Source organism: Arctopsyche grandis, chromosome 2 (genome assembly GCF_051622035.1).
Source record: "Arctopsyche grandis isolate Sample6627 chromosome 2, ASM5162203v2, whole genome shotgun sequence".
In the NCBI taxonomy this organism is placed as follows: Eukaryota; Metazoa; Arthropoda; class Insecta; order Trichoptera; family Hydropsychidae; genus Arctopsyche; species Arctopsyche grandis.
The window spans coordinates 536,562-561,680 of NC_135356.1; the positions used below are offsets into that span (position 1 = coordinate 536,562).

The following is a 25,119-nucleotide window of genomic DNA, read 5'->3' on the forward strand; positions in this document are numbered from 1 at the left end:
TGCGATTCTACATTCAACCGATTTATGTACTTTGATTTGAAACAAGTACATATGTAATGTTTAAGCTGTTTAAGCTGTTTATATTACAAATACCGAGCGAAGCGAACCGAAATAATTTGGCGCCACTCGATGCACCAAAGGCGCTTTAAAATTTAAAATTAGAGCGCCAAAGGCCCTACAAAATTTTAGATTATAGCGCCAAAGGCACCTCTACTTTTTAAACTCAACATTTGTAATCGGCAACTTCTATTCATTGGGTGAAGGCGTATTCTTTTTTTATTATAATTAACGTTTTCCAGTGGCAGCACCAATTTAAATCTATACGACGCTGCGAAATCTTTTGTAACATCGCATACTTTTTTTCGATATTACAAGATTTTTTACACTATTTTCTGCTTTAATATATTTATGGAAGATTCTAACTGATAACATGTAATTATATTCCGAAAAAAATATCTTAGATTTGAACAGTTAAACGAATATTCAAAGATGTGGCCGTTTTTGTATTTTATAAACAGTCTACTGGAAAGAGCCGATCTTCAAATTAAGCTTACCGAGAATTCAAAATCTGATATTATTTGCAATGAAAAGTTATCAATTGAAAAGCCCTTTTTTCAAATAAAGTTCAAGGTAAAATGAATCCACTCATTGTTATAAATTTTATAAAACAGCATAATTTACAAGAAATATATCGAAACATTTGTGTTGCTATGCTTTTACTGGCACTGCCTGAAACTGTAGCAAGGTCCTAAGCCGGGAAAATGAGGATGGTAATCCAATTTTTATAATTTTATTCTAAGGGTGCAAGAAACAATTGCCCAAGGGCGCCATTCGGTGTAAGGCCGGCACTGGGAATAATGCATACAGACTGGAAGATTAAACGAAATATGATAACGATACGAGTGGTAAAATGGACATAAGAAAGGTTACAGATGAGATGAATGGATGAAATGAGGAAACTATATGGGATTAGATCAGAGTATCTTAACCTTTCTGAACCGCGACCCAAATCGGGATAGTAATTTAGTTTGGCGAATAAAGACACCAATGTACATAAATCATACAAATACATTTCAATTTAAATAATGTACCTATACAAAATACATTATTTAGTACATAATTGTTTATTATAAATATATCGCTTGTTATGTAAAATCGTATGGCTTTTTAGACAGGCTGCATCAAAGGTTATCTGCAGATTGCAAATATGATTTCTGTTATAAAAGTTATTAATTTGACACTCCGATAAATGAAATATCATTGAACTAATCCAACACTCGTACATTTGTTACTATGGACGTCATTTCAGCTTTTTACAGAGGGGGGGGCAAAAGTTAACTAGTTTTTGTTTGTATTTTATGAGACCGTTTGCTTTGGAAGAACCTTCTGATCGATATGTTTAGACTTGTTGCTTGTTTTTAGCGTGTTGTACATTCATTATTTCAAACATTTTGCTGTTTATAAAGTACCAGTTGTTTTAACCGGCTTCGCTCAGTGATTGTAATATAAACAGCTTAAACATGGCGTATCTAATAGTAAATACGAGTTGTTTTACCCGGCTTCGCTCGGTATTTGTAATATAAACAGCTTAAACATGGCGAATCTAATAGTAAATATTCATTTGTTTTTTATTAAATTTATTTGAATAATATTCAACCAATCGAATCGTCGTCATAGAAACTTTGACATGTTTTCGATTCCCAACCAAAAATACTTACAAACTTACATACATACAAAGTCTCTTTCGAAATTATATATGTATATATTAGATTTCGCAACTTTTATAAACCTCTGCGTTAGATTTTTATTCATTTCACTATAGTCGATCCAAAGAGCGTGAGATTTACGAGAACCGAGCATGCTGTCGCATTCGTGCAATGCGTTGTTAGATTGAAAGGACGTAAAATAATTTATTTTACAATTATTTCTTATTTATCTATATTATATATTTTACGTAAGTCTCGTGCTAGATCGATTCGACTATATAATATTGTTTTATTTAACACTAGCTGAATCCGGCATGCGTTGCAATGCCAGAATAAGGCATGCAATTCCCGTTCCCGTTTCAAGTGATGGTTGGAGCTCAACTAACGTCTCTTCAACGCCGTGTCGTCCTAAACCAACTGGTAATACGGTTACTAACAAACACATTTCCTTGACTACACAATGGCGCTTCAAACTTTCGCGTCGGTAAAATCGCAATTACGAATATTATTATTAAGAGGTTTTCATCTCACTAATCTTCCCGGATATGCAAACAACAAATTCTGAAAGTTCCATCGTAATCGGTTGAGTGGTTTAGGAGCCTATACGAGACAGACAAACAGACATGCAATTTTATATATGTATATATAGATAAAAATCAACATATGAAACAAGTCGATACTCTGAAATTCCAAGATAATTTGTATAATTTAAATCCACTGATCTTAACGATTCAATGAATGACTTCCAAGGTCAATCTCGTACTGGAGACAACCGCTCCTTGAAAGAACGAGGGAGACGAAGACTGATGATGGAAGTGTGGAGCCGCCACATCAGATAAGCCGGAACTGATAGTCTTTCATCCAACAGTATATGTTGAAAGGACAATAATAATGATGATGATGAGTTTGAAAAAAAAATAAAACAAAAGAGGGGAGGTAGTAAATCGGCCATTTTAACGACAAAATGGCGGTCACGTACGGAATGGAGCTTTTAGTATGAACGCTGTCTGCATTTTGAGGGAAGACTCTTCCAAGTCAGGGTAGCATCTGGCGCTGATGACGACGAACAGTTTCATCAGCCGGTGGTGGCATCACATTACATCTGGCGCTACCGATGTTGTATATTATACATACATACATATGAATAAACACGTGGCCCTCATGTGGACTTGGATCGCAACTCCTCAAACCCATGGCGAATTTGAAACGAACCGATAGATATCCGGCGGATCCTGACGATGACGCTGATGATGGCAAAAATCGCTACTGCGAAAGTCGTCTTCCAGGAATAAATAGTAGGGAGACTCATTCGCAAATTGGTATTTGCAGTTTGAAATGGTCAATATCGTACGTTGTTCTTCTGTGAAGTAGGGCGATACTTTTAAACATGCGAAAAAAATGTGGCACACCGTTCCAAAATCACCCCCTGGAGTGTTTTCGGTCAAATTTTATCCTTGTATTTATCCTTGCTTGACAGTGATCGATAACGGTGAATTCCATATTTAAAGAAAGGTTATGGCTATTTGTAGATACAGTATCGACTAAGGCTTCCAATCCCGGGATCCCAGGATCCCAGTGCTTTCTGGTACCGTGAATCCCGGTGCCATATTTGAAGAAATGCAGGAGAAACCCCACAGCGGGGAGCCAAGCACACGACTTGCCGTTCTTCCCTGTGTGATTTCGCCCATAGTCGTGGGAGAGCATTTGCCGTAATAGTCGTAATTGGAACGCCATCCCAAAACAAAATTATATATATTTTTTAAAAACCTATTTAAATTACTCAATAAATAGTTTGTATTATACTATATGAACTTTCAAAAAATGTAATTTTACTAATCGGGGTCATTTCTGTGGTGTGTGCGAGAGGCTATGCTCGCTAAGTAATATTTCCAAAATTGTAAATTAAACTGAAAGTAAATTAAAGTTTCTGGTCTTTATTAACGGTCTCCCTCACGGGACCGAAAGAGAAACGCCCGAAAACGCAAATATCTAAAGGCAAAGATCGAAAATCGAAAGATCTTAAGTGGAAAGATAAAAAAAGGGTGCGTGGTAAACGGTACTATGTATTTATAATATATATGAGTGGCATGCGGTGAAATTATCTCTCTTTTTGTCATACAGCCTTGTTTAATGTGCGCGCGCAGAATACGGGAGCAAAAGCCTGTTCCTCTTGTTCCTGTTGTATCCTGCTCGCGCAAATTAAGTGAGGATGTACGACGGGGGGAGAGACTCTTTTTTTATCTTTCGACTTAAGATCTTTCGATTTTCGATCTTTGCCTTATGATATTTGCGTTTTCGGTCGTTTCACTTTCGGTCCCGTGAGGTAGACCCAAGTTAGTTGCACACTAATCTTGTTAAAATTTGTATGTAAATTTTGTCTCATAAATGACTCGCTATAGTCGTTTAGTGTGCAACTACATAACTTGCATTAAATGAAAATGAATATTATTCCATTTTATTTTCATTATTTTATTGAGAAACGCTACCGCATTCTATGCATACGTATGTTTAGAAGCGTTGTTTTCAATTAATTCTTTACAGTGAAAAGAAAACATTGAGAGCCATTGAAAAACAAAAAAATAAATATATATATATATTTCCCATACAAAACGCACTACGAAGTTCACTTATTCATCATTTTCGTTCTTCTTTTTCTTGTTAAAAGCATTTCAGGGATCATCAAGGAATTCTTAAACATTTGTTTGTTTTCTTTAATTTCATAAAAGTTTATGCAATTTTTAAAATGCTCATTGAGCTCAATGCCCAGGGAGTCCATTACCGGTAACCCGATAAATGGCTGGAAAATAATCTCGGTAGTATATCGATAAATTATTACTTTTACCGGTAAATCAACAAAATATATTCGATGCGTTTTATCACATTAATATCCTTTATTTTATCTTCTGGCAACACTCAAAAAAATATACAGCAATGAAAATAATAGTAGAAATTATATAACGGATTTATAAGGATGTTGTAGTAAGTCAATCAGTTTAATATTCCGATGATGATATTTTGCAGTACTTCCATTTACGACTAAATGTGTGTTATCAATAAAAGAAAGGATTCAGTTAGCTATTATAAATAGTAAAACTGAAATCAGTTTGGGAAAGGAATCTACCCAGAAGAAAAAAAAACATTGTGAGAAATGGAAAATTAAATGAGAAAATAACTTCAAAATTAGATCAAAAATATTGGACTATAGTATGTATACATTATGTTTTCTTTGCTGTTATTTTCTTAAACGACGATTAAAAAAAATATTTAAGGACTAATTAAAGGACTAAAATGATATTAAAATTTTAGTCCTCTATAAAATATTAGTTTTTAAAAAATTCATTACCATAAAACCATTTTTTGGGCAATATATGTTTTTAGCGTTTAGTAAAATGTATCAAATACAAAAAAGTTGTTTATTTTTAAGATTGAAAAATCCGGTAGCTTACCGGTAAACCGGTGATTGGTAAAAAAATGGTATTGATTACTGGTAAATAGAAATTACGCTGAATTAGATTCCATAATACGTACATAGTTATAGTTTTATACATTGAAAAAGCCTCAAATAGTTGAAGAAAAAGAAGTTGACCTCACTTGAAATTACTGTTCCAATCCCTGTCACTTTTTCTGTCAAATACGAATTTACTAGATTTCAGCATTATTGGGAGTGTTTTAGTACGACAACTTGACGAAAACTTTAACCGTTTATATGATATTTAAAACTGAATTATGAAAAAATCTTATTAATTATGTAAATTTAGACACATTCACCGTACTGATTGTGCGACTGGATTTGTTCACACGGTTCGAACAATCAATAAACGTCGACTGCGAGCGACAGTTTGAGCACGCCTGTACTAAAATTTCAAGCAAATGTCTCATAGCAGAGACAACGCGCAAAAAGAAAAAAATATCACAAAAAAAAATCCTAAACTGGAGCATCGAATCTTGACTTTGTCGAGGGTCAGAAGCTCGATCGTCACGGGGGATGTTGTGCTTTTTCATTTTGCATAAAAACAAGGGAGAAAAATATTCAAATCTTCTCGTAAAGTCGTTGATATATCATATAACACCTGCACACATCGAGATTTACATATATGTAAAAATTGAAACCGAATTTACTGACCGTTTGTTTAATTACTGACCAGAAGTGCCGTATCAATGATTTTGGCGCCCTTGGCAAATATCAAATAAGCACCCCTTTATGTCTTTTATATAACAAAAACATAATCAAAGAAGTAAATTTATTATGAAAATTATTTATTGTATTAAAGTTACGTTACAAAAAATTTTGCTTTTTTAAAAGAATAAAAATGTAAAGCATAAATCTTATATGTAAAACCGAAACTGTAATTCGTTTCTGATTGACTGTCGTCAAAGTCGTTTCTGATTGGCTGGATTAGTCAAATAGTCAAAGTCGTTTGTGATTGGTTGGTCGTTAAATAATATAATTTTTTTTTCGATTTAAATAAATTTAATAAAAAAACAAATGAAAATTTGAATAAAAAATCGCAACTAAAGCATTTACAACAATTGAACAATGAGCGGCACCGTGGCTATCCGTACTCTAGTGATAACTTATCAATGATAAGTTATCACTAGAGATGTATTTTGGGCATCTATTTTTGTCAATTTTAGCATTTTAGCATCTATTTATGAAGAGTTTAATTTTAAATAATAAAAAATTTCGATGAATTTTAATAAAATTTATATATAATACATAGATATATACAATTTAAAGACAACACAACAATTAAAAAATAATAGAAAAATTCAAAAATGTTTTGGAATTAAAATTTCAATGAAAAAAACATGAATATAAAAATACAAAGACAAAAAATATGAATATAAAATATAATAGCAATTAAAATTTATTAAAACTCATCATGGAGCATATTTCTACAGATTCTTTTTTGAGATTAGTGCGACGATCGGTAACAATTATATTGTATTTACTAAAATACTTTTCAGAATCCTCACTTTTGTCTACTATTTACAGTAGTAGACAAAAGCAGTTGCTTGGTTTCGACAGGAGAAACACCGTCTATGGTAAACTGCAAGCTCTGTTTTATCCCCTCAATTTCTTCACATAATAAATGGGCAGAGGGATAGAAAGAGCCTTTTAAATTGTCTATTAATTTTATAAATTTTATGCAAATTTCACTTTTGTTTGTTATTGTAGCATCTATTCGCATATTTTACCAATTTAACATCTATTAGCATCTGTTCCGAATTTTAGCATCAATTAAGCATTAATAGCAAAATGCCCATCACTTATCAATATTATCATCATAGGTCAGGTCTGGAACTATTTCAGGTATAAATATGTAGAACCAATTGTAACATTTGCTAAGCAGTTTTCTTTGTAGCTGTTGAAAACGAGCTTCTTTGTTTGTTTTCATTTAAATTTAAAAGCCACTGGTAATTACAGAAATATAATAGAAAGCGTGCAAATATCGAATGCGAATGTTGCAGCTGTAATAATAAGTATGCACTAATGACTATTTTAATGCACTGCGCTCGCTCCTTGAAACGACTATTGTAAACTTGGCTCCCTTTACCATTATACACAAATATAATAATGTTTAATTTAAATACAAGCCTTACATACTATATAAATCGAGGTGAATATTTTGACGGAAATGATTTAAATATTGGTGTTAGACAAGTACGAAATTCGTTAACGACTTGGCTCTAAATTGATCAACTTGACGCTCTCCAGATAAACTTGACTTCGAGTAATCCAGATTACCAACGCCACTTGAGCATTTATACACGCGTAAGTGTATTGAGTCATTGAGACCGACTCTTCAGCTACTTGAGAATGCTTGAAGATGATTTAGGAGCTAAGACTTAAGTGAACTATCGAATTAAGCGGAGAATAATGATATTCGTGTGAAGTATTAATTAATTTTTGAACGTGAACGCGGCTTGATATGGTTATAAGTAGAGGTCGGACCGGAAGCGTGCCGTTCTTTGTTTATTGTTCGTTGTGCATTGTTCATTTTTATGATGAACCTTTGTTAAAGGTTCGCCGAACCTTTTTTTTTATTGCACTCTGGCTTTGTGAATAGACCCAAAATGCCGTGATTCCTGGAAAAAGCACGCTCTCTATCCGCCCTTTAGTTATAAGTAGATTGCGGATAAAAACCGTGCTTTTTCCAGGAATCGGGGTCGTTTGGCTCTATTTACAAAGCTAGAGTACAAAAAAAAGGTTGGGCGAACCTTTTACAACAATTGAAGAATAGCATTTACATCAGTTGAACAATAAACGGCGCGCTGTGGATCCCGCCACTAATTATAAGTGATAAGTAGTCACCGGAGCCTGAGGGGGCCGTGTATTGTTCAAAGGTTGTAAATGCATTGTTACAGGTTTGCCGAACAATGGATAGCACTGTGACTATCCTACCTCTAGTGATAAGTTACTTATGGGTAGAGCCTAGAGGCTGTTTATTGTTCAAAGATTGTAAATGCATTGTTAAAGGTTTGCCGAACCTTTTTTACAAAGGATTTACAACAATGGAACAAAAGGCGGCACGTTTCCGGCCCCTTCAGATTCCGACCTCTACTAAAAATACAAGTATTTTTAGCAATGTACAAAGTAAAGTCACATCAATTAAGACCCACAGAGACATCTATGGTCGCATTTTTAATTTGCAGCATTTTTTGACTATTAAGCAAAATTCAGTAAATACGTATCAATTCAAATCCAGAGACGTTTGTGGTCAAATTTGTAAATTTGCAGCGCTTTGTACAATCCAGCGAAATTAGAAGTTGCTGAAAACTCGAGATTTTTAGAGAAAATGGATAAGGTTGCCAATTTGTTGGAATCTTTTCAATGAAAATCAGATAAATTGGCAAATCTAATTTATCCGATTTTCTGCGCGCGCACATTAATACGGGAGCCTGTTCCTCTTGTTCCTGTTGTATCCTGCTCGCGCAAATTAAGTGAGTATGTACCGTTTACCATGCACCCTTTTTTTTGATCTTTCAACTTAAGATCTTTCGATTTTCGATCTTTGCCTTCCGATATTTGTGTTTTCTGTAATTTATCATTCTGGCTCGCCGCGGAGACCGTTTTTATTTATACCTCTTTCATTATCAATAATTCAATAAATTGGGTTACATGGCTAAAATGAATAATATACAAATTTGATTTTATTTGGAAAAAGTCTTTCTCACAATTTGTTCGCAGGTTTGTGTGCGATGTGTTTATATTAGATAAAAGCTAATTTGATCGTCTCTGTAGGCACTGGAAATAAAACAAAATTGCTTCACACGGCGCATCAGTGTCAAATTCGAGTCAACGTCAATCAATGTGACGATGAAAAGAAAACTGTAGTTTCCCAATTATATAATACGTGCACTATGGAATACTAAACGAGTCTAAATTAGTTTGGATACCGAAAAAGTCAAATATATCGAATGTAAAATGGATGAAACCTGCATTGAAGCCGTTCAATTACAATATTTATTGATATTATGTACATACATACATATGTATGTATATAATACATTTCAGATAAATTGTCTTATATTACTAAATTGCCTTGTATTATTAAAATTCACATTGTTAAAAAATTGGAACAAATCTAAGATGAATTGTGAACATCATATATGAACAATTAAAAGTTAGATTAAAAATTAAAGTCATTAGGAATTCCTGTATTGCTACAATGGTCCGAACTTTAAATAAATAAATAAAAAAATAGCACTAAAAAGTCGAATGAGTTGTATTATTATTACGTATTAATATATTAGTCATCGACTACTTGACCATTATTTATTTAATTTCCGAAGATAGATGAGACTTCAATAAGAAAATAAAATTACTACTTCTGGTTTATGAATTATGTATATTCAAAACTTTATCAAATCTAAGTTAGAATGCCACAGATTACCTAAACATGCTTTAGGTCAACGACATTAGACAGTCTTTAATTATTATTATGTATTAGATGTATTTATAAGAATTGTAAATAGGTTTTTGAGCTCTTTTTCCTATTATGCTGTACATTAACATTAGAATGATATAATACTATGATTACTAACAAAATTAAATTAAAATTGTAAAATAGAAATTGATCAGTAGATCAGTAGCTATTAAAATAGATATAACATGTATTGTGAACATAATTTCGTAATAATAAAAAGCATTTTAAAATCAAAATCAAAATTATAATGCAAATATAATTTTTTTTGCTTGATACGTTTAGTGATGTGGAAAAAATCGTATTGTCGCAACATTTTTGACTTTTCTAAGTGGAAAAATTTCCACTTCCGGTTTATTAAATTAAATGATTTTTTTTTATTTTCACCACATTGATACAAGTATTGAACTTGAATTTTCTCATGAAGAGCATACATATTTAAAGGGTCGAAAAAAAATAGTAAAGAGTAAATTGCCACTTTTATACATATCTATGTATGTATATATTGGTATTAAAATTAAACTTCTACATAAATAATAAATTTTAGTTCAGTACAGTGAAATTTTTCTGAGAAAAACATAAAAAGCCTCGATCTTCTAGACTAAAAGTACTACTTCCGGTTGAAGTAAAAATATTCGGATATAAAATTTATAATTTCTATTACACGTGAAAATTCAGACTGATCCGTTGAGCCGTTTGGGAGATAATTGAATCCAAAACTTACAAAAGAGGACAACTATAAGGGAAGGTACCATTTCCGGTCAACTTAAAAATTTGAAAAAAAATTACGTCATATCGATAAGAATTTAAGTTTCAATTTGATAGGACTAACGGTGTTCAAAAAAATCCTCAAAATACAAACATACATATGTCGACACACATTTTTTCTAGATCATGAAAACGTGATCAGTAATCGATTCCGAGTTCGAATCATTCAAAATATCGAGTTCGAATTTTCGCATGATGACAAAACTTCATCTATTGTTACTACGTATGTAAATATCTACTACATATGTAGATAAAGTAAAAAATCAAAAACTGTCGATGATCATATTTAAAATATGACCAAGATATAATTTCTAGCAATAAACTATAGTTTCTACAGAACAAAGGCAAAATAAACTCAACGATCCCTCATAGACCCAAAAGTCCGAGTTCCAGGTATTAGGAACGGTTTCAAATTCACCCCACACAAGTTTCCAACACGTGTTCCATTCATGGAAAGACCATCCCAAATTCTGCAACAATGTGTTCCGACTTTAACAATACACAGACAAGACATAAACTAACGATTGTTAAAACAAAAGCAACAACTCAAGTGACTTTAGAGACCACCATCGTTGAACTGAAATGAATGATATGAGTATATGACTTCCTCGACGAATGTTTTGATATTCATTCACTCGCATATCAAATATGTATGTATATTATTGTATATACTAGCATATGCGTGATTCACAAAAATATATAATCATCACTGGGAAGCTTCTCATAACATTGTCAAACAGATTCTATAAAATCGCACCGTTTGACTCATTATTCGAAAATAAACTCGAAACGCGAAATCTCAATTTCGGATAGTTTCCGGCGTTTCGTCGAAGCGTTAAATATATAATCTACATTTTTGACAAAGCATTGGCACAAATCTGCACAAATTGTCACAGAATTTTAAATAGAAACCGTTCAAATCTAAACTATTATGTTGACGTCCCGACCTTCGATTTTATTTCGACATTCATTTTAAAGAAGATTCGACGTTAAATCATATCAATTAATACGACATACACACACACACATATATTTCTATGCAACATTGTACCTTTTTAAAATCGGGCCAATAATTTGGTTTGGCGACCCAAAATAAGATATCTATAAATAACAGTAAAATCAATAGTAATCGGTAACATTAAATATTAAATATTGAATACGAACCTTGAATTTGAGTACGTTTTAGTTAGTTAGTTAGAATAGGTTTTTGAGCTCCTTTTCCTATTATGATGTACATTAACATTATAATAATATAATACTATGATTACTGACAAAATTAAACTAAAATTGTTAAATAGAAAATGATCAGTAGATCAGTAGCTATTAAAATAGATATAAGATGTATTGTGAACTTAATTTAGTAATAATAAAAAGCATTTGAAAATCAAAAATATCCTATTTGAATTTTGAATCTGAAACTATTTATCTGTATAATATTATTAAAAACTCACATCAGTGTGGTCATAAACTCATAACCAGCAGCATAGATCAAGTATAATAAACACAGAATACCTAAACATAATCTGCTTGAGGTCATCGACTTTAGAGAGTCTTTAATTAATATTATGTATTATGAACATTTATAAGGATTGTAAATAGGTTTTTGAGCTCTTTTTCCTATTATGCTTTAGATTAACATTAGAATAATATAATACTGTGATTAATAACCAAATTAAATTAAATTGTAAAATAGAAAATGATCAGTAGATCAGTAGCTATTAAAATAGATATAAGATATATAATTTCGTAATAATAAAAAGCATTTAAAAATCAAAAAAAATATAATTTAATATAATATTTGAGTAAGATTCTGGTAAATCCCACTCCCTCAGTACATTCAAAATATCCATAAGACAAATAGTGCTCGGATCTCAATTTTCCAATATTTTTTTATTTGGTATTTCAAACATTTCATTTCAGTTCATTTAGTAACTTATCTTTATTTGGGTATGCCAACGACAATATAATTCCTTTTTCTTCTATTGATTAATTTCGACGATCTATCATGATATCTTTTTTTTTAACTTTATTTTAGTGAAGTATTGCTTCAGCTTCAGCTTTACACGCTTCGAGCGCCCCTCAAATTTTTGCGCCCTTGGCAAATGTTTCGTTTGCAAATGCCTTGGTACGGATCTGATCTTATGTAGGTCAAATTTGGTTATTGCAAGAGTTGTAAAATTTGACTGATCTGTGTATTAATTATATAAATGTGAACCTTGGCTTTGAGTACGCTTTGAAGTTCCATCAAATCTTGATTTTGTTTTAGATAATTTGTATCTTAATCCAAATTTGGTTATAATATTAGTTACAAAATTTGACTAATCTGTGAATTCATTATATACATGTGAACCTTGGCTTTGAGTACGCTTTGAAATATCATCGAATCTTGATGTTGTTTTAAATAATCTTACATAGTTCAAATTAGTATTTTTTCGTTTATAGTAAGAAGAGTAAAGTTTGATTCATTCAAAAAAAATTTTTCAAGTACCTAATTGTATATTTGAGGACTCTTTCAAAATGATGTTTGTGCATCTGTAGATAAGCTAAGAAACCAAGTGTGCTTTCCAAAAGATTTCTACTCGGGTTGACCACCGGTATAGTAAAACCCCAACTGAAGGCAATTAAAGCAAGAAAACCCAGATGTTTTACGATTGTTTTACTAAGAATTTAAGAAACCCACTTTGTATACATACAAACGACAGAATTTGCATTTTAAGGGGAACATAAACGTTTTTTACCGATAGTATCGAGGTGTTTAAATACATTTATTTTGTCTGTGCTTGAATCTAATATAATTAGTATTATATGTTCATGGAGCACATAATTCAATCACTCATACAACGAAAACACGTCCAGTTTTATCCTCCGGATTGATTCACTGTCTCGTTATACATATGTATGTTTAATGTTACCGATTGCTATACATGGATTTATTATTTTAATCCAATCCTCAAATGCAAAATAAACGTTTCAATTCATCAAATCATCAGCAATCAATGAACAACCGTTTCGATATGCAAATATGTGCGTAATGTAATATCAATCAATCGGTTGTCTAAAAGGAAGGGAAAAATGGGCTCAAATGTGGTGTGAATCATTAAAAAATTTAGTCACACGTTATTAAGTTCTCAGAAATTCGCCACAGCTGGGGGTGTCGGCTTAGTTAAAAAAATCCGGTTTTAATCTCCGGTAAATATAAATGTCTCGTGGATCTGCTTGTCGATTTACAATCGGTATAGTTACGCTGCAACATATTTTAATGCGTCTAAACAATGTTTTTACGATCCATTAACGATTAACCGGCAGTAAAAGCATATAATCAATTGTTTTCACGGATCAGTTTTAACACTGTCACTGACAAAGGAACTTTCTAGGGAGTCACCAACTATTAATTATATTTTTTAATAAATACTTTAAATTAAATTAAATATCAGAGACCCGAACGGTTGTTTGTTGTGTTCCGGTTAGTTAAAAAAATATTTCGATTCAGATCCGGTTTTCGGTTCTCTTGCTAATGGAAATACACCCACACCGTTTATCATTCCCAAAGTACATATATATTTTAATTTTACTGAACCGAAAAAAAATATTTTTTCGGTTTTCAGTTTTTGGTTTTGTTCCGGTTCGGGTCCCTGTTACATATATTTAAAAGTTATTTGAAAAATTCGTCCGCTTCCGGATCCAGAATAAGGCATGCAATTCCCGTTCCCGTTTTAATGTGATGGTTGGAGCTCAACTAACGTCTCTTCAACGCCATGTCGTCATAAACCAAATGGTAACGTGGTTACCAACGAACACATTTCCTTGACTACACAATGGCGATTCAAACTGCCGCGTCGGTAAAATCGTAATTACGAATATTATTATTAAGAGGTTTTTTTTTCACAGTAAGCTTCCCGAACATGCATACAACAAATCCCGAAAGTTCCATCGTAATCGGTTGAGAGGTTTAGGAGACTAAACGAAATAGACAGACAGACAGACAAACAGACATTCAATTTTATATATTTATTTAAAGTTTGAACCATTGTAGCATTACAGGAATTCATGATGCGTCACAATGGTCAAAAATATAACCGAAAAGAAAAGAAACAAAATAATAACTACATAAATTAGACATGACAAAAACAAAACATATACACAAACAACACATTTAACGTAATCATAAAAAATAATAAGCCATAAAATAGCGGATAATAATAATTACAAATTATAAAAAACAAAGAAGGGAATGTCTTATAAAAATAAAAAAATAGAGAAAGAAAAATAAATATATATGTACATATGTATGTATATACACAGACAAAAATACATTTATACATAATCATAAAAAAAAACAATAACATTTAATAATAGCCGATAATGTAAAAATATCAAATAATAAAATATAATATAAGGAATGTCTTGCACCTACAGCCTGTTCTAATAAATAAGAACCAACTGCAAATACAAAACATCCCTGTGAGGCCCAAATGGAAGAGAGTAAATCACAAATTCCACTCATAAATCACAATCAATCATGAAAACAATGATGAGCGCAGACTACCAGACAAATAGGTTAGAATAATATCCGACAATTTACGCTGACTAAGGCTCATCTATATACATATATGCATATATCATGTAATTTGAAACGATCACCATTGATTATTGTTTCCATCCATCTAAACAGCGCATGTGCTGTGAAATTTTAGATGAATTACAAAAATATATTAAAATGCATTTATTTATTTATTAATTTTAGCGGTAATTTTTGTTCGCATTTATTCTGAAAATCTACCGAGAATGTGTGACAATTTTGAAGGAAGCACAGGAAGATATAAATTATTAACAGGACAAGGGAACTTGTTCGTCCCCCTGATGACGGCTTTATTCGCCAGTTCCCAAACTGTGTCGCGTTTCGCGGCGCGTTATATTGTCAACGACTGTTGCACTTTCGCAAAATTACCAATGACCAGATTTCTGCACAGTCAACACCCAACATTCGGGACGAAATGATTCAAGAATGAAGCGCTGTTTAAATATACATATATATATCACAAAATCATCGATAGTTGAAACATATACATATGTACGTTCGGACTCCTAGACAAAGATGGTGGTAAATTCTGAAGACCTAATTAAAGATAGCACTGAGCAGCAAAAAAATCACGTTTGAACTTATCTGAGTGGAGACTAATTTAAGTTGCAGTAAGTTTGGCCCACTGAATGCGAATATGACAATGATTTTTGTTGGTTTCTGAGATATGAGTAATACAGTTTTTACACTTCAAATTTGTCATTTTACAAATCAAATTCATCATTTTACAAACTTGTAAATAGGTTTTTGAGCTCTCTTTCCTATTATGCTTTAGATTAACATTAGAATAATATAATACTGTGATTACTAACCAAATTAAATTAAATTGTAAAATAGAAAATGATCAGTAGATCAGTAGCTATTAAAATAGATATAAGATGTATTGTGAACATAATTTCGTAATAATAAAAAGCATTTAAAAATCAAAAAAAAAAATCATTTTACATATCAAATTGGTCATTTTACAAATCAAATTCGTCATGTTGCAAATCAATTTAAACAATTGGATGTATTTTTTTAATATTCATTTTATTATACATAGGGAACTTTTTGGAGAATATCTACATACATAGAGAATGTATTATTTATAATTTATAAAGGTTCATTTGCTGCAGCTGCAGGCAATTTTAGACTTTTCATTAATTAATAAATAAATAATGTTATTAATTTATTAATTGTTACCATTATTATTTTCATACTTTTATTAAGTATGAAATAACATAATTAAGTATTAAATTATATTATTATAATAAATAATATATTATTTATTATATAGTATTATTAGTACATAATAAATAATATAATATCATAATTAAGTATGAAATTAATAATCGTATTAAAGTATAAAGCTCTGATTAAAAACGAATTCTCATTTTTTTTTTAGATAAAATACATTCAATTGTTTAGTTTGATTTGCAATATGACGAATTTGATTTTTAAAATGATGAATTTGATTTGTAAAATGACGAATTTGGTTTGTAGAGTGACGAATTTGAAGCGTAAAAACTGTTTAGTACTGCTGTGCCAAAAGTTAGTATTGGAATCAATAGTCTATTGATTGCAATTTTTTATTGCTTTAAAATACGTATAAATAATTATCCAGCGAATTTTAAAACTCATATGTTTTTATCGAGCTATTATTCATGTATTGGACCAGTTATACATTTATTACGTTTGCAAGGATTGGTTTTCAATGTCAATATACATACTTTTTTTTATTTTATCTGAATGATTTTTTTATTAAAATTTGAAATGTTCTAGGTGGGGCCGCTTATCGCTTGTTAATGAGCGTGAGCGAGTGAGATGGAGTGATGCGCTCTCCATTCTCCATCTCGATCTTGCATCATGCATACAAAAGCATTTTTTAAATCAATTTATAATCCTTTACCGCTCGAATCAGTACGTTTGGATTAAAAAACAAATCCTTATAAAATTGGCTAAGTGAAAAATAATCAAAATTAGCTCATAATATTACGGAAAAAATATGTATGAAAATAGTATATTTTTCAATTTTAACATTCGTTAGATAGTTAATAATAAGCATTTTAAAGCAATACAATACAAATTACAATCATTAGAAAAAAACACCCGGCTATTGATTTCAATACTCACTTTTGGCACAGAAATACTAGATTTTTAGTTAAAGACCATAAATCTGTAAAATTTGCCCATTTTTTTCAACGCTCGTATCTCAGAAACCAATAAAAATCATTGTCATGTTCGAATTCAGTGGGTAAAACTTACTCAAATTTAAATTAGTCTCCACTCAGGTAAGTAAAAAACGTGATTATTTTTGCTCAGTGTTATCTTTAAAACGTTGATTAATTGAGTCTTTTGGACTTACGGGCATCTTTGTCTTTTGTCTTTTGAGAATTTTTTTAAATCACTCATATAGCATAAACGAGAAGAAACCAACAAAAATCAATGGGTTAAATTCAGTGAAAATTGAATACTTTCCGCTCCGTTAATTTTTTTTTGTTCCTCAGTTTATTTAATTGTAGATTTTTGCCTTCGCCTAATATACCTAACCCACGTGAGTTGTTTTAAGACATATGTATGTATACAAATAAACCCAGTAATAACAGGAACTATGTATGTATGTATGTATGTAGCTGCAACAACAACACAGAGCTGACATTTTCTCATAATAGATTGAACTCGTATTATCAATAAAGCCAGATTACTATAATACATACATACATAGGTACAGTTAAACGAGTTCTTTGAAATTTTATTCAGATAGATTTCTAATGGTGTGTTAGGTAAGTGCATAACGCGCATGTATTTATAAATTTTCCATGTAGCCGTCATCGGTAGTGTAGAGTAGCGGGTCCTTTTATACACTGGCCACTGTATACAGTTTACACCAGAAGCACATCCTGTAAATCTGTTTTTCTCAAAGGCAGCTGTAGAATGGAACATTGTACGTGCAATGAAAATATCGCGAGAAACGTTGTCGCCAACGACATCAAAGTACAACACGCGGCCACTCTTAGGGCGAAAACACACAGAGTGGTATGGGACGTCACGTGTTCTTGGCTTCCCGCTGTGCACGTGCAGAATGAATATGTTTGGGAGGTCGCACGTGTTTGTATATCCATATGCAACCGACAAGTTTCTCCTACATTTCTTTAAGGATGTGGCTATTTGTATTTTGTATAATCCATGTATTAATTTTCCGATACGGTCGAGGTCCTCATTTCCTCCCCAACATTATTTTAGATGGATGTAATCTTGAAACCGTTAGGGAAGTCAAGTACATGGGACACCTGCTGACGGAGGATCTCTCTGATGACCGTGACATCGAAAGACAAAGAAGAGCTTTTTGTGTAAGGGCAAATATGCTGGCAAGACGGTTTTACCACTCCAGTGTAGAGGTTAAGAGACGATTATTTATGTCCTTTTGTAATCGCCTTTATACTGGAGAATTATGAAACAGATACAAGCGGGAGACGATGAGGAAGATAAAGGTACAAAATAACAATAACTGCTACCGTGCTCTCTTTAAGCTACATGGGGTCTGCAGCGTGTCGTAAATGTTCGGAACGGCATGTGCCTCACTTTGAGGCCATTCTCAGGATGAGAGTGGCCTCTCTACGTCTTCGTATATTTTTATCTTCTAATTGTATTATTTATATGGGCGTTAGGGATTGGACTATTCTCCCCATCGTCTGGAATAAAGTTATTATTATTATTATATAAATAGATTTTTTTTAACTGTCTTTTATGAAACAAATAAACTTGATTTATTAATATTATAATATTTGATTTTTAAATTTACTCATAAGCATATAAAATCCCAAAATATCAAGTTAAAAAAAGGTTTTATATGTACTGTACCTACAAATAGTCAATAATTCGTCGATACTGTACCTAAAAATAGTCAATTATTCATCGAAACTGTATCTACAAATAGCCACAACCTTTCTTTAAATATGGAATTCATTGTTGTCGATCAGTGTCAAGCAAAGATAAATACAAGGATAAAATATCACCGAAAACACTCCAGGGGGTGATTTTTAGGACTGTATACCATGAATATGTGGTGATGTTTAAAAGTAAAAGTCTAAAAAAAACACGTCCCAAGTCCTACTCTGTGTGTTTTCGCCCTTACTCTACATATGTACACAGTTTACTTGACTATTTTACATAGACTAGGGTTTCCAACAGGACTCTTTTCAAGAGAGCATGTCCTTTTTTTCAAGAGAGCGTGTCCTTTTGTTCTTTCTTTTGTCAAATATGACTATTTCTATGTACATATACATAGATATGTATCTTTATCTTAACATATAATTTCGAAAGAGACTTTGTGTGTAACTCAATTAATTCAAATAAAATAAAACTATTCAAATAAATTTAATAAAATGTTTGCTATTAGATTGTAAATATTTTTAAAAGATTAAATAAACATTTACTTTGTCTATGTACGTAGTAAAAATATATATAGTTTTGTGATCATGCGAAAATTCGAACTCGAGATTTTGACGGATTGTGTGCGTGTGTGTCAAGACATTTTGCAAAATGTTCGCTTTTACATTAAATTGTTGTTTAAATTAGATGCCTGATATTTTTAAGACTATCACAGGTGGTTACAGAGACATTGTACCAACTAAAAACCACTGTTTATGAATCGATTTATCGTTTTAATGAGGATTGAGAGAACATCAATGACGATAGCTTCAATTTCCGGAGAAAATATCGGTGCTATGGATATTAAATGAATAGTCCTTATCGTATCTGTAGACTGTACCAGATTAGTTTATGATTCCAGTTGATCGAAAATGAGTGTAGATTGTGCTCGAGATGTATCGAAAGGTAAATAAGCAAGACAGATTGAAAAAACATGCTGTTATTACTATACATGTAAATGCCATGTCACATTTCAATTGGAGATAAACAGTCTTATCCAGATATACGAATATGCTTTTCCCCTCCGATAAATATTATATATGTATATGTATATGAATTATTTTTCATTTTGTAAAATGCATCTAATAAACATTTGTAATTTTGAACGATGACAAAAACGTTCCAACATCAGAATTTGTTATAAATATACACATTGTAAATATGTATGTACTGTGTGTTCGTGTAAGACATCTAGAAATAGCACAGTGTAATGTTCCATTGCTTCAAATGAACTTATTGTATTTTTATATATGTATATGCATGTACATACATATGTACGAGAGTATGTATTTAATCGGTCTCCGTGACGGGCCGGAATTTGAAATGCCGGAAAACGCAAATATCGGAAGGCAAAGATCGAAAATCGAAAGATCTTAAGTCGAAAGATCAAAAAAAAGGGTGCATGGTAAACGGTACATACTCACTTAATTTGCGCGAGCAGGATACAACAGGAACAAGAGGAACAGGCTTTTCCTCCCGTATTCTGCGCGCGCACATTAATATGATAGTAAAAATATCAAATATGTATATATAAAAATGAATGTCTGTGTGTGTCTCGAATACGCTCCTAAATCACTGAACCGATTACGATGGAACTTTCAGGATTTGTTGTATGCATGTCTGGAAAGATTACGGTGAAAAATAAACGGGACCGAAAATGGGAAAAACGGGAATGAGTGTCATTGCAACGCAATAATTTCAAATGTGTTAGCTGTCTGCGTTTTTCCGACAAATGGGAACGGGAACGAGAATGGGAACGAGAACGGGAACGGGAGCGGGAACGGGAACGGAAATTGCATGCCTTATTATGGTATGGCCGCAGGTTGATTTTCGAAGCTCTAATGCGAGACATTATTTTATTTGATATAAACAAATAATTTTTATTTTAATCAAAATAATACCCGTATCTTATAAAAAAACGAATGAATAATTACTATTAGATGCGCCATGTTTAAGCTGTTTATATTTCAATTACTGGGCGAAGCCGGGTAAAACAACTAGTCTAATATATACTTTCGGCGCGAAGGCCAAGCCACCTTAGTGCCGGATTCTGGTATACATATAATTTCGAAAGAGACTTACTAAATGTTTGTTTTTTCGTGACAGTCAATTTAAAAAAAAAACAAATGAGTATTCAAATAAATTTATATAAAATAAAACTATTCAAATAAATTTAATAAAATATTTACTATTAGATTAGCCATGTTAAAGCGGTTTACATATATTACAAATACCGAGTGAAGCCGGGTAAAACCACTAGTAATAAATAACTTCAACTCAACTTACTTATCTTTTTCAAAGTGCCATTTATTATTTTGAATTAAAATATATTTTATTTAATCAATAGAAATTGTATTATGACTTTTATAATTAACTAGGGGTGCTACCCGGCTTCGCTCGGTTCCACTTTCGACTATCCCTTCTGCTTTAGCACGGATATAATAAAAATAACTTGAAATGGAAATGCAGTCTAATACTGAGAATAAAGTGGAACCATGAAAAAAAACTTCATTTGTTTTTTTTATTAAATTTATTTGAATCGAAAAAAAAAAATTAATTGTTATTCAACGATCGACCAATCACAAACGTCTTTGAGCAATCCAGCCAATCAGAAACGACTTTCACGACAGCTAATTAGAAACGAATTACAGACACTGTTTTGGTTTTATCTAAGAGATTATCGTTCGCATCAATAATTTCAACATTTTCGCAAGAAAGGCAGTTTGACTGTTATCGATGGAATATTTACAAGACTGGGAGACATCAATAACGATGTTATTTCGGGAATTACTGGTTGAATTGAGTGCAATTAACTCGTTAGTTTTGCTCGATGAATTGGGAAAAGGAATATCTACATATATGAGCAGCTATAGTGGCTTCCACAGTGGAAGAGTTGAGTGGCAGGGGTTGTCGCACAGTGTTTTCAACTCATGTTTTGTGTTAAACATTATGTGTTTGGTGCTTATGTACAAAAGTTTGATAATAAGTGAGCAACCTGTAGTGGCACATATATTTAGAGTTGCCATAATTGTCAAGCATTGATACGGGACATTTAAGTGCTACATAAATAAAACATGGAAAAGTAGGTAGGTAATAGTTTATTTTAAAAAAATAGTCTTTTTTAGCCCAATCGTATTTTAATGATGATTTAACTTTTTTAATTAAATCGCTTTCCTCTTTTACATGATAAAATTGGGCGCAAGTCATTTTAAAATTATACTGGCAAACCAAAATTGCCTCAACTGTCTCAACTGCCAGCTTATTTCTTTCATCCGACCATTGTGTTGACATCAGGGAAAATATTCTCTCCACATTGACATTTTGGGCTGGAATGGCAAATATATACTCACATAGTTTTATTAAACATGACTTCTGTTCAATATGCTTGGTATCTCTAAAAAACTTAAGCCATTTCTCTTCCATACTCATTTTCAGCGATGTCTCCCAGTTTTTGTTGGTATTATTTTTATTTAAATAATCTTTTAAATATACTAACTGGTTGAAAAGAAGCTCATTGTTTCCAACATCGATGTTCCTTACTTGCAAATATTCAACGTTTCGTTATATTTCCCCTCATTCAGGAACTTGCTTGAGAGTCATTCAATCGAAAGCATTAAATTTTTTGAATGATTGGGACCACATATCAATGTATTCCACAGCAGTGTTAAAGAAATCGACAGTCTGTTTTTGGAGAAAAGTTTAGGGAGAAAACGGGACAAATTGTAATACGGGACGTATGGCAACCCTATCTATATTATTCCAAAGTTAGCTTTGTTCTGCAGAATGTGAAAGCTTTCAATATTTTCTATATAAAATGTTCTCAGTTGTCAGTTTGTAATTTAAAACAATAATTTTCAACCAGTGTGTCGTAAAAATTTTGACAAAATTCATGAAAAGAAAATAGAAATTAATGTTCAGTTTGAATAATGAACTCGGCGGAATAATTGCAGAATCGTAATAAAAAGTACGTATAATAACAAAATATAATAAACTGTTAGTGCAAGCAATAAGGGAATGGTTTTTACTGAGTATTTTTTGTAATTTTTTATTAAAATAAAGTATTTTAGAGTATTTAATTTAATTCGGAGAGTCGTCAGGTTTCTTCGCCTCGTTCTACATATGTTGAAATTCAGCAACAAGTTTTCGACACTATTTCTGTCTGTAATTATGGCAAATATTATATTCTAACAAATGTTTTCAATAAAAACATTCAATACGAATGTAACTTTGCCAAATGTTGTAGATTTAGTATTGTTAAAATAAGTCTGAAACTCAATCGCAAGATACGATACAAAGAAAATTGATTTTTTGATATCAAGACATTCTGTTGTCATTTCAAACGTTTAAATAAAAAATTCCGCGATTTTATAGTATGAAAAATCGTTTATATATTCACGACGATTAATACCCTGATTTTTTTATATTGCAAACCAAAAGATATTTGATTATATTCAATTATTTTCTTAAGATAAAACGTATGTAAAGACACATTCGTCTAATTTTTTAAATGATTTAACGATCATACAGATAAATTTGTTTATGAATACCTATGTACATACATATACATGTTTCGATATATACGAATCCTTTTTCCACGTAATACCTATATACGAATATGATACATATTGCTTTCGAATTAATCAGTGTATTTACGTATGTATATTTGGTGTTTTCAAAAGCGTATCATTTAACCAAATACGAGTTTAATTTAAGCATGACATACCCACGTAGATAAACATTTCAATTCTTATTCATATTATTATGTATTTGGCTTAGTTGAGTTGTCGATACAGCTTTGTTCCTATTTTCATATGTATAAGTCTTATATTTGATTATTAATTCAATTTTAAAATCATCTATTGAAATCCTAGTAGATAACAAAAGGTAAAGAATGCTACAATTGAAACATTTTTCGATTAGTTTTAGACCTTTGTTAAAATTACTTGCACGTACGTATATGTGTATGTATGCTTGTTTGAAGTTCAAAAGTGTAAACGAAATGGACGAAAAATGCCACAACACACTTCGCCGGATTTTAAAGTGTTAAAAGCTCCATTTAATGATTAAATGAGTTCGAAATTTACAAGATCAAGAACTTGCCCACATTGGAAGATACTTGGATCGTATTGCATTCTCGCCAGCATCTGCAGCTCATCAAAAACCAAATGAAAAGGAGTCTTTGTTCCGGACTCGTCGATCGTAACAACCCATGGACGACTGTAATTTTTATTCAATGGATCTTTATTAGCGAGCTCGTTGTATTATCCACCGGTAAAACGAGGCCGTAAGACGAGGGCTATATTAAGCCTAAGTCGATATGGGGATATGTGCCCCAAAAGTCTATTTTTGCCCGACGACTGGTTCATTCCACGTAATGTGAAGCTGAAATTTGTCTCGTTAGAAGCGAAAAATAATCAGGAAATCATCGATAGTGTTCTACATATATTAAATAAATATTTTTGAAATAATGTTTGGGCGTGAGTAATCAATCGTTCAGTATGTAACTAAAAAACGGATGTATTTTGAAAATATAAACATTTATTTATAAGTTTCTCTTAATTCAATCACATTTGGCCTTATAAAATACAATTATTATAATATACAATATACATTTTTATGCTTAAACGATCACATAATTAATAATTTCAGCTCGATAACTGTGAGTTCTGCAATAGAAAAATAATATCATAATGCTTAATATAATAGATGTGTACATATTATAATCAACTTAACAATAGCATGGTGAAAGTGAAAAATGTATGCAAAATTAATTATGCTTATTTAAAAAGGGTTAAAAAGTGCAAATTTAGCAATGTTAGTGTTATTAAATTCGCGCTGAATATGTTTACAATAAGATGTATGAAATAAAATATTGTAAATAGACGATAAGACATTTTTATATACAAAAGAGCGGATTTTTTTTAATATTATTATAAATTGAAATGTTATTATATTTATATATGTATACAAATCTATATTTATGCAAGTGCAACGTTAAATGCAAAAGTTTCGTCGCATTTTAGGCGCAATTTCGCACTGAAAATATAAATGCCCAAAAAGAAAACAAAGAATTATATTCCAGACAGGCAAATAATAGTAAAAAAAAACCAAAAATTCGCACATGTATATAAAAAAAAAGCAAATTTTATCAATACGACGCAACTTTTACAACATCTTAGAAATACATTTCATAGTTTTAAACATCATCAAATTTGATTAGATCAAATCC

The 25,119-nt window shown here is 31.6% G+C and overlaps 1 protein-coding gene across 1 annotated transcript in view; it reads left to right on the top strand.

The window, feature by feature from the left end:
* Positions 1-25,119, top strand: part of LOC143922798 (uncharacterized) — a 289,933-nt gene that overhangs the window by 9,821 nt on the left and 254,993 nt on the right. The window lies entirely within an intron of this gene.